The sequence below is a fragment of the Dermochelys coriacea genome, chromosome 1, assembly GCF_009764565.3.
Source record: "Dermochelys coriacea isolate rDerCor1 chromosome 1, rDerCor1.pri.v4, whole genome shotgun sequence".
Taxonomy (NCBI): domain Eukaryota; kingdom Metazoa; phylum Chordata; order Testudines; family Dermochelyidae; genus Dermochelys; species Dermochelys coriacea.
In genome coordinates this window covers 171,878,299-171,892,199 of record NC_050068.2, presented here as the reverse complement: position 1 = coordinate 171,892,199, position 13,901 = coordinate 171,878,299, and the positions used below count along the sequence as shown (strand labels likewise).

Here is a 13,901-nt window from a genome sequence, read left to right as displayed (position 1 = left end):
AATTATTAGTTGGCAAGGAATATCCATCTTTGAAATTAATTTGGTAATATTCAAAACTTGTGTGGGTATATAAAAGGTTACTGGGCTCATAGTTGGGGGGGAAACAGTAAACATTACATATCTTGATGTTAATATGGCTTTTGACACAGTCCCTCATGACATTCTCACAAGGAAACTAGAAAAATGTGGTTTACATGAAATTACTATAAGGTGGGTGCATAACTAGTTGAAAGACTGTACTCAAAGAGCACTTATCTTTCAGACTGGAGTGGATTCCACAGGGCTATATTCTGGTTCTGGTACTTTTCAACATTTTTTATTAACAACTTGGATAATGGACTGGAGAGTGTGCTTATAAAAGTAGTGGATGACCAAGGTGGGAGGGGTTGTTAGTACTTTGGAGGAGAGTATTAGAATTCAAAATTACCTTGAAAGGATTGGTTTTAAATCAACTAAATGAAATTCAATAAAGAAAAATGCAAAATCCTACTCTTAAGAAGGAAAAATCATATGCACAATTACAAAATGGGGAATAACTGGCTAGGTAGTGTTATTGTAGCAAAAGACCTGAGGATTATAATGAATCACAAACTAAATATGAGTCAACAATACAATGCATTTGGAGAAAAAAGGCTAATATTCTGGGCTGTATTTACAGGAATGGTGTATGTAAGACAGGGGAGATAATATCCCACTCTACTCAATATTGATCAGGCCTCAGCTAGATATTGTGTCCAGTTTGAGGCACCACATTTGAAAGAAAGATGTGGAGAAATTGGAGACAGTACAGAGGAAAGCAAAAAAGGAGGAGGTTTTGGAAACCTAACTTATGAGGAAAAATTTAAAAAAACAAAAAAAAACAAACCCCTGGATATGTTTAGTCAGAAGAAAAGAAGACCAATGGGGAACATGGTAACAGTCTTCAAATGTGCTGTTACAAAGATGACAGTGATCAGTTATTGTCCCTGTCTACTGAAAGTAGTGTGACACTGACAATAACCTGTAATGTCCTGAACAAACCTTATGGAATGAAGATACATTTTGTTCAATTAAGTTGAATCTTTTTGAATTACAGTTCCTATGTTTGAGGTACATTGTATTAAAAATGCCATTGAGTATGTGTTGTTTTGGCACTGTATATACCTTCTCTAGTGGGAAGTGGGATGCTAATGTGCTTGCTCCATTATAACCCTTTGAAGCTTTCCCCTGGAGATGTTTGCATATACTAGTTCAAAGTGGATTCTCCAGGGACAAAGAAAGGGATTTTGGATAAATAGCCTGGTTTTAAACTGGCTCGCGGACTCTTCCTGATGCAGCAAATGGACAGGACCCCTGGGCCACAGAGGAGCCCAATCTTTTGGAAAGGATTGGAAAGACTGGGCCTGCTGAGGCCACATAATGGAGTGCTTGTCCTGAGCTAAAGCTGTGATGAACTTGTGACCCCTTTGAGTTGGGGTTTGAAGGACTGCTCCTGCCAAAGCCCATGTTAGGGTTGGGGTTAACTTTGGCAAACTTATTAACATGTATGTAGGTTCTTAATTTTTTAATGTTTTTTCTGTAATGCTTTTTACCTTAGGAATAAAGTATGCTTTCACAAGAAGTGCTGTGTGGGCAACTTGCAATGGCAGCAATTACAGCTCTGATCATTGAAGAAAAAGCAAGCAGGTGTCCTTGGGTAAACTGTCTGTTCTGGGAATAACACAGTAAAGGAAGGGAACTATGCAGCCTGGAAATACCCGTGGTCAAATATGCTTTATATACCATTTGCATTCAAACTGTAAAATTCATGAGATACATGTATTAAAAATACTATGCATAATTTCTCTGGACAGTAATTGTTAAATGTTGTTGTACAATACACTGATTTCATAGGTGATATATTACAATACTACACTAACAGCCTGGAGGCTGCTGTAGTTAAGGGATAGTTGCCATTTACATTATAAACCTAATTTTTCATGAATTTATGCTTCAATTTTATTAATTTGCACTAAGCTCAAACTTGGCATAAAATTTGTCAACCAAAATGAAAAAATGTTTGAAAGAAAAATTTACTTAAATCAGTTAAGCAATATTTAAATATAGAACATTTAAAAAGAAAGTTTGTTGTACTTTCAGTCAAGTACAATTTGTCACTTAGTGAAACTGCAAATGGTTTATTTAAAGAACAGACAGTCAGGTATTTTACTTAGTCTTTGATGCTAGAACTATCTTGATTTTAAAATAGATATATTTATCGGGTTTAGATTTTTTGTTTTAGTTTGGTTTTTTGCTTGTTTGTATGTCTTCAGAAAAGTCAGATTATTTACATTTGAAAAGGATTTATTGCATGTATGCAAAAACTCCTTTCTGATGCCACTCTGAATAATGCAGAAGGAAAGCACAGCACATTGGCAATTGGATTAAAGGCAAATGCTACAGGTTTTCTTGAAATACAATAATTCATACTGCAGTGTTTGTCCTGCAGCCAGTAGTCCCTAATCACAGTAAGTAATTATAAATGTGAGGGCACCAGCCACGTGTCCTGTATCTTAAGGAGATACAATACCCAATCTACTATAATAGTGGGAGAGAAATATTTTCTACAGGGGTCTTGTACCTAGTCATGGTAATAAGGCCCGCTTGTGTGTTTCTTGTGTTCTTAATACAACTGCACTCAAACCTGCAAATAAATTATGGGGAAGGTGGCCACAACAACCAACTTTAACAGCAAGGGGACTTGTACCATAGGAATGCCAGAAAACTGCTTGATTGTTCCCAGCCAAAGCCTGCTGGGAAATAGACAACTATTTAACAGAGAACCAATGCCTTTCAGAAATTTATCAGCCCAGTTGTCCAGTTAATAATTATTGAGCATCATCCTCACAATGGCTTGGTCAGCATCATAACCTGTTGAAAGCTGGTTCTGATGCTGTGGTCTGAGATCATGCTACCTGCCATGGAACAAAACACTGGTAATGGCATCACCAATCCCAGGAATGTGCAAAGTCATAAAATGAGTATTGAGTTGGAAAAGCTCATATCATTCTTGGAGACTGACTTGTCTGTTGGCTGATGATCTGGAATGCAAAATTAACATGTGCAAAAGATTATATTCCTACAGCTTCTACCAGAGATAACCTATTAGCTATATTACAATTAATGGCCCCTTTCTAGTATGTGTAACTGACAATCAAGAGATTTTAACGTAATTCAGGATTGAATAATTAATTTATTGAGCTACCTTTGGGGTGGTCCATTAACATGAATCTTGGATTTTCTTTGGTGTGTATTTGCTTTTTTTAAGTGTAGAAGGCATTCACAGAAGAGAACTTGGTTGACAGGCACTACTGCTAAAAGGGACCCCCTTGAGATGACACATTCACATGACCTAAAAGACCAGCTATCCTGACTATTGGTATCGTGTTTGAAATACCACATGTGGCATGGTCTTCATGTTTTGGGGGAATAAGAAGGGAAGAACAGATCCTCTATGGTGCTGAGGAGAGGAGTCAGAAGATAAGCAGAGACTGGCCAGGGTTAATATGCTATTGATCAATTGTGCAAAGAATCAATTTAACTTTGAGTAAAACCTTTATGTGGTGAATCAATTATATGCAATAATAATGCAGGGGATGAACAGTAAAATGAATAAATTATGTAGACAAATAGTTATGCAGTGAATCAATTAAGGAATGAATTTATTGCAGAACCAATCAATTATGCAGATAAATAGGTGGAGAAAATTAAACATTATCTGATTTAGATAGCTTTTTTCTGTTTGTGAATAAATCATGATGTCTGCTAATATTTGTTGAATTTGTTTGAATGGTTTGTGGAGAAAAATGGTTCATGTATTGTTCTAATTGACTACTCCCTTTCCATAGGGTGTGGTTGGTCCTCTAAGTTACACAGTGGTGTTTCTGATCAGACTGAAACTTTGTAAGCAGGAGAATGAATAATAGGAGCAATGAATAATGCACAGATAGTACCAATTTTCAGTGGATAATCATTCTAGCTAAAATATCATTAAACATTTAGGGTGTTTGAACATTTCACGAATAAATTGAAGGCTGTCCCAATATTTGCAAGCAATCAATAATATGGCCTCTTGAATAGTAGCAGAGTGAACTTGACACATTGATTCACAACAATTATTTGAAAATAACTTCTTTGCCTTATTCAGCAGCTCTACAAGTTAGGCCATTGAGACTGTGTTGGGGGTGGATAAGACCTGCATGATGGCTGAGGCTAAGTAAATAATAGATGATGATGAAGATGACTTCATATGTCAGCCCAGAGGGAGGGAGGGGCAGCATTCTACAGGGGTTCCCTGTGTGGAAGAGCACCAATTAGTCAGCCACATCACAAGATGCTGTATGTAGAGCTGGGCAGGAAACAGAGATACCATCCCATGGAAGTTTTCAAAATAATATGGGGAAAAAGGCAACATCTTGAACATTTTTGTGACCTGATAATCTGGGGGAAAATTATTTGGGTCAATTGAAACAGTTCATTTCAATAATTTCAAAATGTTTTGGGTTGATTTTGCCTTTTAAATTATTTATATCTTCTTTAGTATAAATTAACTAAAATTTCATTATTAAAAGTTGTAAGTTGTTTTGACACTTTTTTTTTCATTTTGAAAATGTTGAAACTGTTTTTCAAAAAAATTTGAATTGGGATTTTTTTCTAAAACAGCCCTTTAAGTTTCCCATGATAAGTTTCAATTTAGACTAAAAACATGTCATTGGAAAATTCCCAACTAGCTCTAACTATATGCCTGGCATGTTTCTGTTGGGAGCAGCAGAATAGATCTGCCTCAGAGGGACAGAATCCAGTTCGGGAGCAATTAGGAAGGGCTGGGAAACTCCTGTTAGCCACAGTAGACTAGTATTGCATTGAAAATAGGTTGCAATATTGCGAAATAGGAGGCAATGCAGATTCAGCCAGGAAGACCAGTATCCTGAGGGGTACAGAATTGGAGTAATAACATGATAGCATAACTCCATTTGCAATTATTCTGTTCCTGATTCAGGTTTCTCCACCATGGAGGACAGGTTTCTTTACCAGACCAGCACTCAAATACAGAAACACTAGCTGTAATTCTGTATAATTGAGGATGATAAGGAACTCAACTCCGTTGAGATACTTTGGCATAAAAGAACTGAACTTTCTTTACCAAAACTGAATGGTTCACAGTTGTTTTAGTTACTGAGTTTGATAAATTTGGTGACATTAGCACTGATGTTTCGAATCTCAGTTTTGACCCTATATAAAGGAAATATACTGAAATTCAATTCTTAGTTTAAATGTTGGGAATTTTCCTCACAATTTAGTTAGATTGGCAAAAGTTAAAATACAGTCTATGTAAGTGTGTAATTTATTATGGATTTCTTAAATGAGGATCTGATCAATGCTTATTTTCTTGTGCAATACAACATCTGCTGAACAGATTTTACTAGATTATATTTTCTGTGAAGTCCTGTGGCAGTACAGTCCATTATAGCATCATAAGCAGTGAATTGAACCCTTCTATTGCCAATTGTGGAAAAGAGAGAGCTTTGTCAGTTGTTGTACTTGGTATGAGTATTTGCAAGGAAAGTTTACACTTGCACGTTCATCTGCATTATTTACCTTACTTTATCTACCAAAACTACTCCAAATTAGTTAGTTAATTAGAATCTTGATTAGAATTTTGAGGCTTTGAGTCAAAACATTATTGAGCAATAGTTTTCTGAGGTACCATGGAAGACAATTCCTGCCCCTTGAGTCTGAGAAATTGGTGAGCATGTTGAAGAAAGGCTAATGAAAGTGGGGAAAGGCCTTCACTCTGTCTTTCTCTTCCACAGCCTCCCAGAAAAGGGGTGACATGTTTCTTCTGCAGAGGAGACTACAATATTTTAAAGGCTCTTCAGCCAGAAAAGAGCAGATGGAGTCCTCTCTCATTATTCTGGAGACAGAGCTCAGTTTGAGGTCTATGAAGCAGCTTATAAGAGCCACTGCTATGATCACCCTCTCTTTTGGTTGTGCCTGAGAAGATCAAACTCACCAGGAAGAACTGTGATTTTGACAAAGCCTTCAAAGCAGTAAGGGAAGTATCCTATTTCATCTACTTGCAGACAGCACTTCTAGAAAGGGCATGTGACAGGGCAGCAAAAGGCACAGGCAAGCTTGGCCAGGTAGGTAAGAAATAGGCAAGTTGTTTTCTCCAGCTTCTCCTAGAAGCACCTGTATTTGCACGCTCAATGGAATTCCTCAAGACATGCTTAGGGAATTTTCTGTAGGGAAGCAATTTGGACTTCCGTGTGTTTTAATCAAAGTTTAAATCCTTATCTTTGTTTTATGCCAAGGCTCTAGCCTTACTTGCATCACCGGTTTAAAGGCTGTAATGAAGAGAGACAGGAACAAGCCTTAAGAATGACAGTATCTAGTATAGGTGAGTTCTTAGCACAACATATTTCAGTGCACTGCAACACAATATGCTTACAATTGGGACAGGGGGGTGGTGTGTTGTTTCTCATCTTCTTTACCTCCTCCTCCTCCTCCTAAGCTCACAGCCATTGTCATGTCAGTTTCGGGCACAAGGTGTCTTCTCAAACATTCCTGATGTAAAGCCAGATCAGCCTGAGAAGTCATCATTTGGTGCTATAGCTAAACCTGAAAATGGCATGGCTAAAAACTCCTCATCTCTAAGGATCCTGATGCTCTGAAACCATAGTTCTTCCTTTCTGTGAGCTAGTTTGAGGCTTTTTGCCTCAGCCCTGAAGAAGGGACAGCCTGTAAAATACACCAATCCAGCAGAAGCCTCTCATTCTTATGGGCTATCTTGTCACAGCTTTTGCTCTGCCAAACAGAAGACAGGAGTGAAACCCCTTGCACCTTACTCTGCTGATTGGCCATGTGCAGATTGATTCCAGTCCTGAGGGTAGAGACAGCTCAGTTGCTACTCCCCTCTAGAAGCAAAGGGACAAAGTGGGAGGAGCTCTGTCACCGGGGGGGAGGAGAGGGGGCAGGTTTTTCAGAAAAAGAGATTAAATAAATTACCCTCCATCCATGCAACTAGATGATAAAATGGGAGGAACTGTGATGCTGAGTTGCAATTTATTCTATCTCATCCATTACTCAGGGCACAGTGTAAAGTGACAATCTTAGCCTATCTGAGGAGTCAGAGTTAAGAAACAAGATCAAATTCAGCACTATCACAAGCAGGTGCCACTCCTATTAAAGTCAATGGAAGCATCCCCTTTTGACCCCAGAGCTGAACTTGGCTTTTAGAAACTAATTAGATACTCCAGATTAGCTTTGCTAATGATGTAGACCCACTTTGGTCCAGAGACTTATGATCTTCCTCTTATTAAATAGTATCTTACTCCACAACCAGTTCCACTGAAGTCAGTTGGACCACTCATGGCATAAGATGCTACCTAAGACAAGTATGGGTATTGAACCTGGCCCTTTGTTTGAACAAGTATTGCTTGTTGTTTCAAACAGCCAACAGCATTAGAGTCTTGCTTCAGATCATTACAATGCATGACTTCTCTTCTGCTCTTATATTAACACATATTGCATGCTACAACAGATCTTGCATCTTAAACAAGAATGACAAGAGCTTTAGTAACCATTCCTGTCAAGCTTGCTTGAAAGATGGGAAGAATAGAGGGGAAACAGTAAGTAAAAATGGAAATAAATAAATGTTGAGAATGTCAGTGTATTGCTATACTTTGTTGTTTTACAAACCTGTCAGAAAAGGTGTTTATCTTTCTAGTATTATCCATGAGAATTATGCAAATAGAGGGAAAGATGCAGTAACATATAATTAAACCAGTTTCTCTCTCCGAAAAAAAATGTCAATGTCCTTTAATTCAAAACCAAGGCTATTTTCTTCCTATATGATACTGATTTTTATTGGAAACTAAAGAATTTGAGGGCCTGATTCTCATTTAAAGTAAGGCCCCTTTACACTACTCTGGCAGTGAAAAGGGATGTAAATCACAGCTGCACCCCAACCTTAAGACCAGCTCTAAACACAGTTTTTGTACTAGTATAACTGTCAGTTAGGTGTGTGCTTTCTCACTGAAATAGTTATACCGGTACAAGCACTTGTGTCAATTCAGTCATACAGGTATAAAGGTGCATTATACGGGTATAGCTTATTCCCCTGCCCGTATTGGAATAGCTTTACCAGTATTGAATACCTTTATACTGATTTAGCTGTATCTACAGGAGGGGTGTGTGGGTGGTGAGGAGGAAAGGGGTTGTATTGCTTTAAGAATACTGGTGTAGTCAAAGTGGTACAATTCCTTTAGGTCAACCAGCCCTAAGGCCCCTTTACACTGCCTGAATGTTGTAAAGAAGTCTTACTGTAAATGAAAATGGGGTCCCAAATGTTTACAAACAACAAGAAATATTTTAAAATCTCTTTTTCAGTTCAGTTTCACTAACTTTAATGGAATGACAAGGTACAAAAGTGTTGCCAAAGTTAATGTATCAATATATATAGGGCAACGTTTTATAGCAGGGCTTGAGTCATGCTGGAACACACTGAAATGCAGTTCTGGTACTTTTTGTGGGAGACAGAGCAGTGTTCTAATATTCCTGGTGTACTGGAAGTGTGTCCCGTTTCTTACTTTGCTTTAGGACTCGAGCACTCTTTTACGACGATAATGATGTTTTAAACAATGTGTCCATTGTATATTACTATCCATGTCTGCTCCAATGACAGCTTGCCACAAACTGAAATGCTCTTCCTGACTTCTTATTTTTTCCCTCTTTCTCTCCAAGTTCCCAAGATTTTCTTCCCTTTTTATCAGGAATTTTTATTTATGATAGCTTAAAGTATCTTTCTTCTACTAATTTTGTATTTTGTATAGTGAAGTAGAAAGTGGCTTTCAGTTACAATTTCTCTTCTGTCACAATGATTATAGTTTGTCCTCCTTGGGTTTCCAGTGTACCATGTCTCCTAGTCTCAATTTTCAGTGGAGATATATAATACTATAATACTGACACATCTGCTGGTATTATGGACATTTGACTATTGCATTTCTATTACCATTACTGTCATTGCCAGTTTACCAAAGTCCTTGGTCAGGACACTGTTGTGTTAGGTGCTATACAAAAACAATTCTTGCCCCAAAGATTTAACAGTCTGAGGTCCAGATGCTGCTGTTGTTGTTCTTCTTCTTATTATTTATATATATTATGGTAGCACGTAGGGGCCAGCTGAGATCTGGGCCTCATTGTGTTACGAATTATAATAACAGAGTGATAGATGGTCCCTGCTCTGAAGCACCATTCTTACTTATTTTAAGTAACACCTAATGCCACAAGTAATCCCATTTTCAATTCAGCTGTGAGATACATTTGTCAAGTGTCTCCTTTTCCACAGTCTAACAATGAATCTGAGTTTGGTGTCTCTCTGCCTCTCATGAATCCACGAGGATTAATAATGTACATATATATTCATATCCAGGCATAAGGATCAATGTATATAGATTGAGTATTTAAATTGTATGGTATGTTACATATTTCTTTTTTTAACAGGTAAATAGTGAGATGACACAATCTGTGAAAATAGAGCCACAGCCTTCTCTACTACCTGCATTAATAAAATATAGCATAAATAAAGGGTTGATACCATATTGTGATTTGCACACTTAGCATCCATTAAGAAGATTAATAATAAAAATAAGTTAATGGAAGTTAAGCATAGAGACCACTTTGCAGAAGCAGTTGAATTGGGCTGGTTCATGGTGGTCTGTCAAATCTGATGGAATTCAGAGTTCTATTTGCTACTGTTTTAAACTGATAGAACTCTTTATGGTTCTGTAGAAACTCCTGAAAATGTGGGTTGAATATAAATAGATACAGACAGCCTGAAACAATAGCTGTGTGATCTCCCTACATTCTCTTAAAAGGACTGCTAAACTCTGAAATCCAGTGATGAGCATTTAAATATCACCATTGTGCCCAATTTCACTGTTGACCAAAGCATCTAAAAAAGGAGATGAACAATCATATTGTTAAGATCTACTGGTGAGTAAAGTCTCGTTTTGGCATCTCAGGTGGGTGCAGCTTGTTTTAGGAATGGAGTATAGGAACGTACCAAGTTTTATTTCTTCCCAATTTGACCCCCACATATATATGGTAGATTCTTAAAGCTGCTTAACTTTCCATATGAAATTTAACAGCTTTGGGGGCTGGTGATGGCTATAGTGTGATGTGATATGTGTACAGAATGTCCTCTGAAGCCTTCACATACCAGCAGAAACCAGTGAAGGATTTCAGTACAGATTGTCCATGGTTTAACCCAGTCACAGCAACACAGTGAGCTTTCCTTTATGCTTCAGGTTTTATCTGTGTCATGGGAGAATGGTGGTGTAACTGGGTCTCTTTTTTAATTACAATTGAAGATGAAGTGTTAGTTGTATGATTTACTTTATGAACATTTGCAGTGTCCTCTCTCTCTCTCTCTCTCTTTTATGTTCATTTTGTTCTTTTTGATGCCTCATCAACAAATATGACCTTATTTTTAAACACAGCCCATTGAAAATGCACATGAATATGTTGGTAAACTAAATTCCCACGGTGAGGAGAGAAACCACTGGAAATCTACAAATAACATGTTGAAGATTGTTCAGGGATTCTCCCTTCTTGGCTTTATAAATTGGAAATCTGGTCAGCTCATTAAAAATACAGGAGTACTTGAATAAATAAAATATATAATTATGTGTGTCTGGTATGCTGAAGTGCTTATTACTACCATGGATCTCCATTTTGAAGTTTTCACTTGAAGGTCACCTAAATATTTCAATCCACTACACCAAAATACTTGCTTTCTAGGCATCATCAGTTTAGAAGTGTAGAAAGGAACAGATGTAGCTCTTGAGTGAATTCTGATTAGTCCTGCATGCTTCAGAATTTTCAAAATGATAGCAATCAAATGAGCAAAGTGTATGGGATGGTGTAATTTTATTCTTAAAAGTGATTTTTTTAAGGGAAAGAGGAAATTTAGCAAATAAATTAACAGCAGCAGGAAGGTATGAGAATAAATTATGAAAAATTACTATAAGTCAAACATCGATGCTGTATAATTATGATAGGAAGAGCAGAATACAATGTAGATTTTGATGTGTAAAGGGTTGCAAAGCCTGACTCTACAAAAGCAACTTGTCTGCATCTATTAACACTTAATGTTTCTATGCAGACTTTTAGACAAGATCCAGCAGCGTTTCCTTTCAGTTGCTAGTGTTAACATTTTACAATATGTTGCTTCTGAGGTTGTAAATTTGCAATTTTGTGTTTTGCCTATGTTCACTAATTTGAATTTCACCTGCCTAAATTCAGTGTGTCTCCAAATAGTAAATTTTGAATGGATCTCAGCCATATGGGCCTGATGCTTTCTCCCAATCCAGCTCCATTGTGCACCTCTTGAATTGGTTTTTTTGGACCTCATAGCAGCAAGGCATAGGCAGGGTTTATACTGCCAATGCCTCCTATTGGCCAGGGATCCCAATGCCTTTCCACTCAGTTGTTACTCCAACAGGGGTGAAAGTAACTTAAAGGACTTACCGGTACCCCAGAGTCCTGAGCGGGGGCATGGCCTCAACCAGAAGTGGTGGGGCCTTTAAATCACCCCCGGAGCTCCCAGCTGCAGAGGCGGTTGGGAGCCCTGGAGCCCGAGGCCAATTTAAAGGGCCCGCGGCTCCAGCCACTGCTACTGCAGCGGAGCTCCAGGCCCTTTAAATTGCTTCCTGCGCCCGGCTGCCTGAGCCCCGGGCCCTTTAAATTATGTCCGGAGCCCTGACACTGCTACCTCAGGGCTCCGGCAGCGGGGCTCGTGAGGCAATGTAAAGGTCCTGGGGCTCCAGCAGCTGCAGGGAGCTCCAGGTTTTTTAAATTGCCAGCCTGGGGAAGCTAGTCAGGTGCGCCATATCGTACTGGCTTACTTTCACGTCTATACTCAAAACAATATCAAATACCTACTGGTGAAGAGAAGTCATTTGAATTAATCATGTCAAGGTCCTTAGGAGTTCATTGAATTGTTCAAGCTAAACTAAGAGAAGTAGCTGTCGGGGAATAGGGGAGAATGTCCACTGAGTAACTGCTTTAGATACATTCCTGGGACATTGTCTGGGACAGCTGGGCCTGGAAAAGGTTCAAAGCCCAGACTTAAACAAGGAGATATACTGCTGGCTTCCCTTTTCTCCTCGTTCCCCACTCACTGGAAGAATCCAAACTAGAAGAGAAGCAGGCAAGATCCCCTCTAGCAACTCTGAGCTGCCTGTATGCTCTGGGAGAGCAAATAATTGAAAGTTTAGGGAAGGATGAGAAGTCAGGGCGGTGGCTTTAAAAGAAGCACTTTTGTGCCCCCTGGTTTCTACCTCCTAGCTAAGGCAGTGCTTCTCCAGCAAAAAAAGTAGTTTTTTTGAGGGGGGGTTGGTAAACAGCTGGCTCATGTGTAATTATCCTTAAGTAATATCCTAGTGGAAACATGGCATCTCTAGTTTTTATTGCAAGGTAGTTAGGCAAGCTCAACTCTATATCACCTGCCTGTAGTGTACCTCACCTAATTTGATAGCAGTAAAACTTCAGTGCCTTGTCTCCACTCGATTTCACAGTGAGATTGCTATCACTCATCATTTAGCCTGAGGTAAAACACCATTTGTGGCAGTGAAGACAAAGCTTCCTGAGGGTGTAGACATCTATTTTCATAGTGTCCTCTAACCGGTGCTGATCTCACCAGCTATCACACTGACTCCCCTCTCCCAGTCACAGGTGACCAAGCAGAGGCAGAAACAAGGAAAGAAGCTATCGGAGGTAGCTGTGTTAGTCTGTATCCACAAAAATAACATGGAGTATGGTGGCACCTTAACACTAACTTTGAGCCTTTCTTTGGATTTTTGCACCCCTGTCCTGCAGGCAGAGTGGTGTCACTGGTCAAATGAGACTGAGCACTCCCCTAGAGTGACCTATACATAGGTTGGAAGCACTGAGGGAACACTTTTAACCAAATTTATATTAAAATCTCAAACACAGTTTGCTCCTAATTTTGATCCAATTTTATCTGTTACCAAGGTTTGAAAACTAGTTGCTAGCCACTGAGTCTTAGTGCTTCCTCCTTTTCACAAATCTCATTGGATAGATACCAGTTCCACCATGGATAAATCTGCTTGTCATTATCCATCGATGTAATACGCAATAACATATTTGCCAGTAGTTCATGAGCCAGCTTGGGCTCTATGCAAGTATGCAGTGACTGGAGGGATTGGGGAAGGCACAGACTGCCTCCTGATGCTCTTCTGCTGAAGAAGTACAATGGTAAAAAGGGCTAGTGAAACCAAAACAGGAAGTGAGGTAGAGAAATTGGGAAGAAAAGAGACCAAATAGGGAGAAATAGAGGGTATGGGAAGGTCAAAAGGGAGAAAAGAATGGAGGAGGATAAAGGGACAGCCTGAGTGAGAAAAGGAGACCAGTAGAAAATTAAAATATATAATGGTTCCTCCAGTAAAGAAGGTCTCCACAGTGCTAAGTTTTAAAGGAAAGATATCAAAGCTGACTAGCTGTCAGCAGTATTATCTGCTGTGGCTGAAGTTGGAATGCAGGTCTCTGCCTGTGATTTGTTCAGGTGTGTATGAGTGGAAATGTATTCTGTCATGGATGTAGAGTTACAGTCAATGTGAGATTGTAAAGTCCTCAACAACATTTTTAGGTGGCAGGAAGGAGTTTCACAGGTTTAAGAAGGCTATTTCTTTCATTATTCTAAAGATACCTTTCATGTCTCACTAGAGCCATGATGTTAAATAAATGAACTAATAGCTTTAAACATTTTTAAATGACTTATTTCTTTTTCCTCATTCTGTTCCCCCATCCCCTCTGTAAACTCCCTTATATTGCAGTTTGTGTCCCAACAAAACCAATAT

General features: G+C 38.7%; 1 long non-coding RNA gene across 1 annotated transcript; it reads left to right on the top strand.

The window, feature by feature from the left end:
- The first annotated feature begins 1,655 nt into the window (after positions 1 to 1,655).
- On the top strand, positions 1,656 to 13,405 carry LOC122457722. Its single transcript, XR_006277397.1, has 3 exons — positions 1,656 to 1,738; positions 5,498 to 5,499; positions 13,392 to 13,405. It is a non-coding gene; the product is annotated as an uncharacterized LOC122457722 (long non-coding RNA).
- Positions 13,406 to 13,901: the final 496 nt, after the last annotated feature.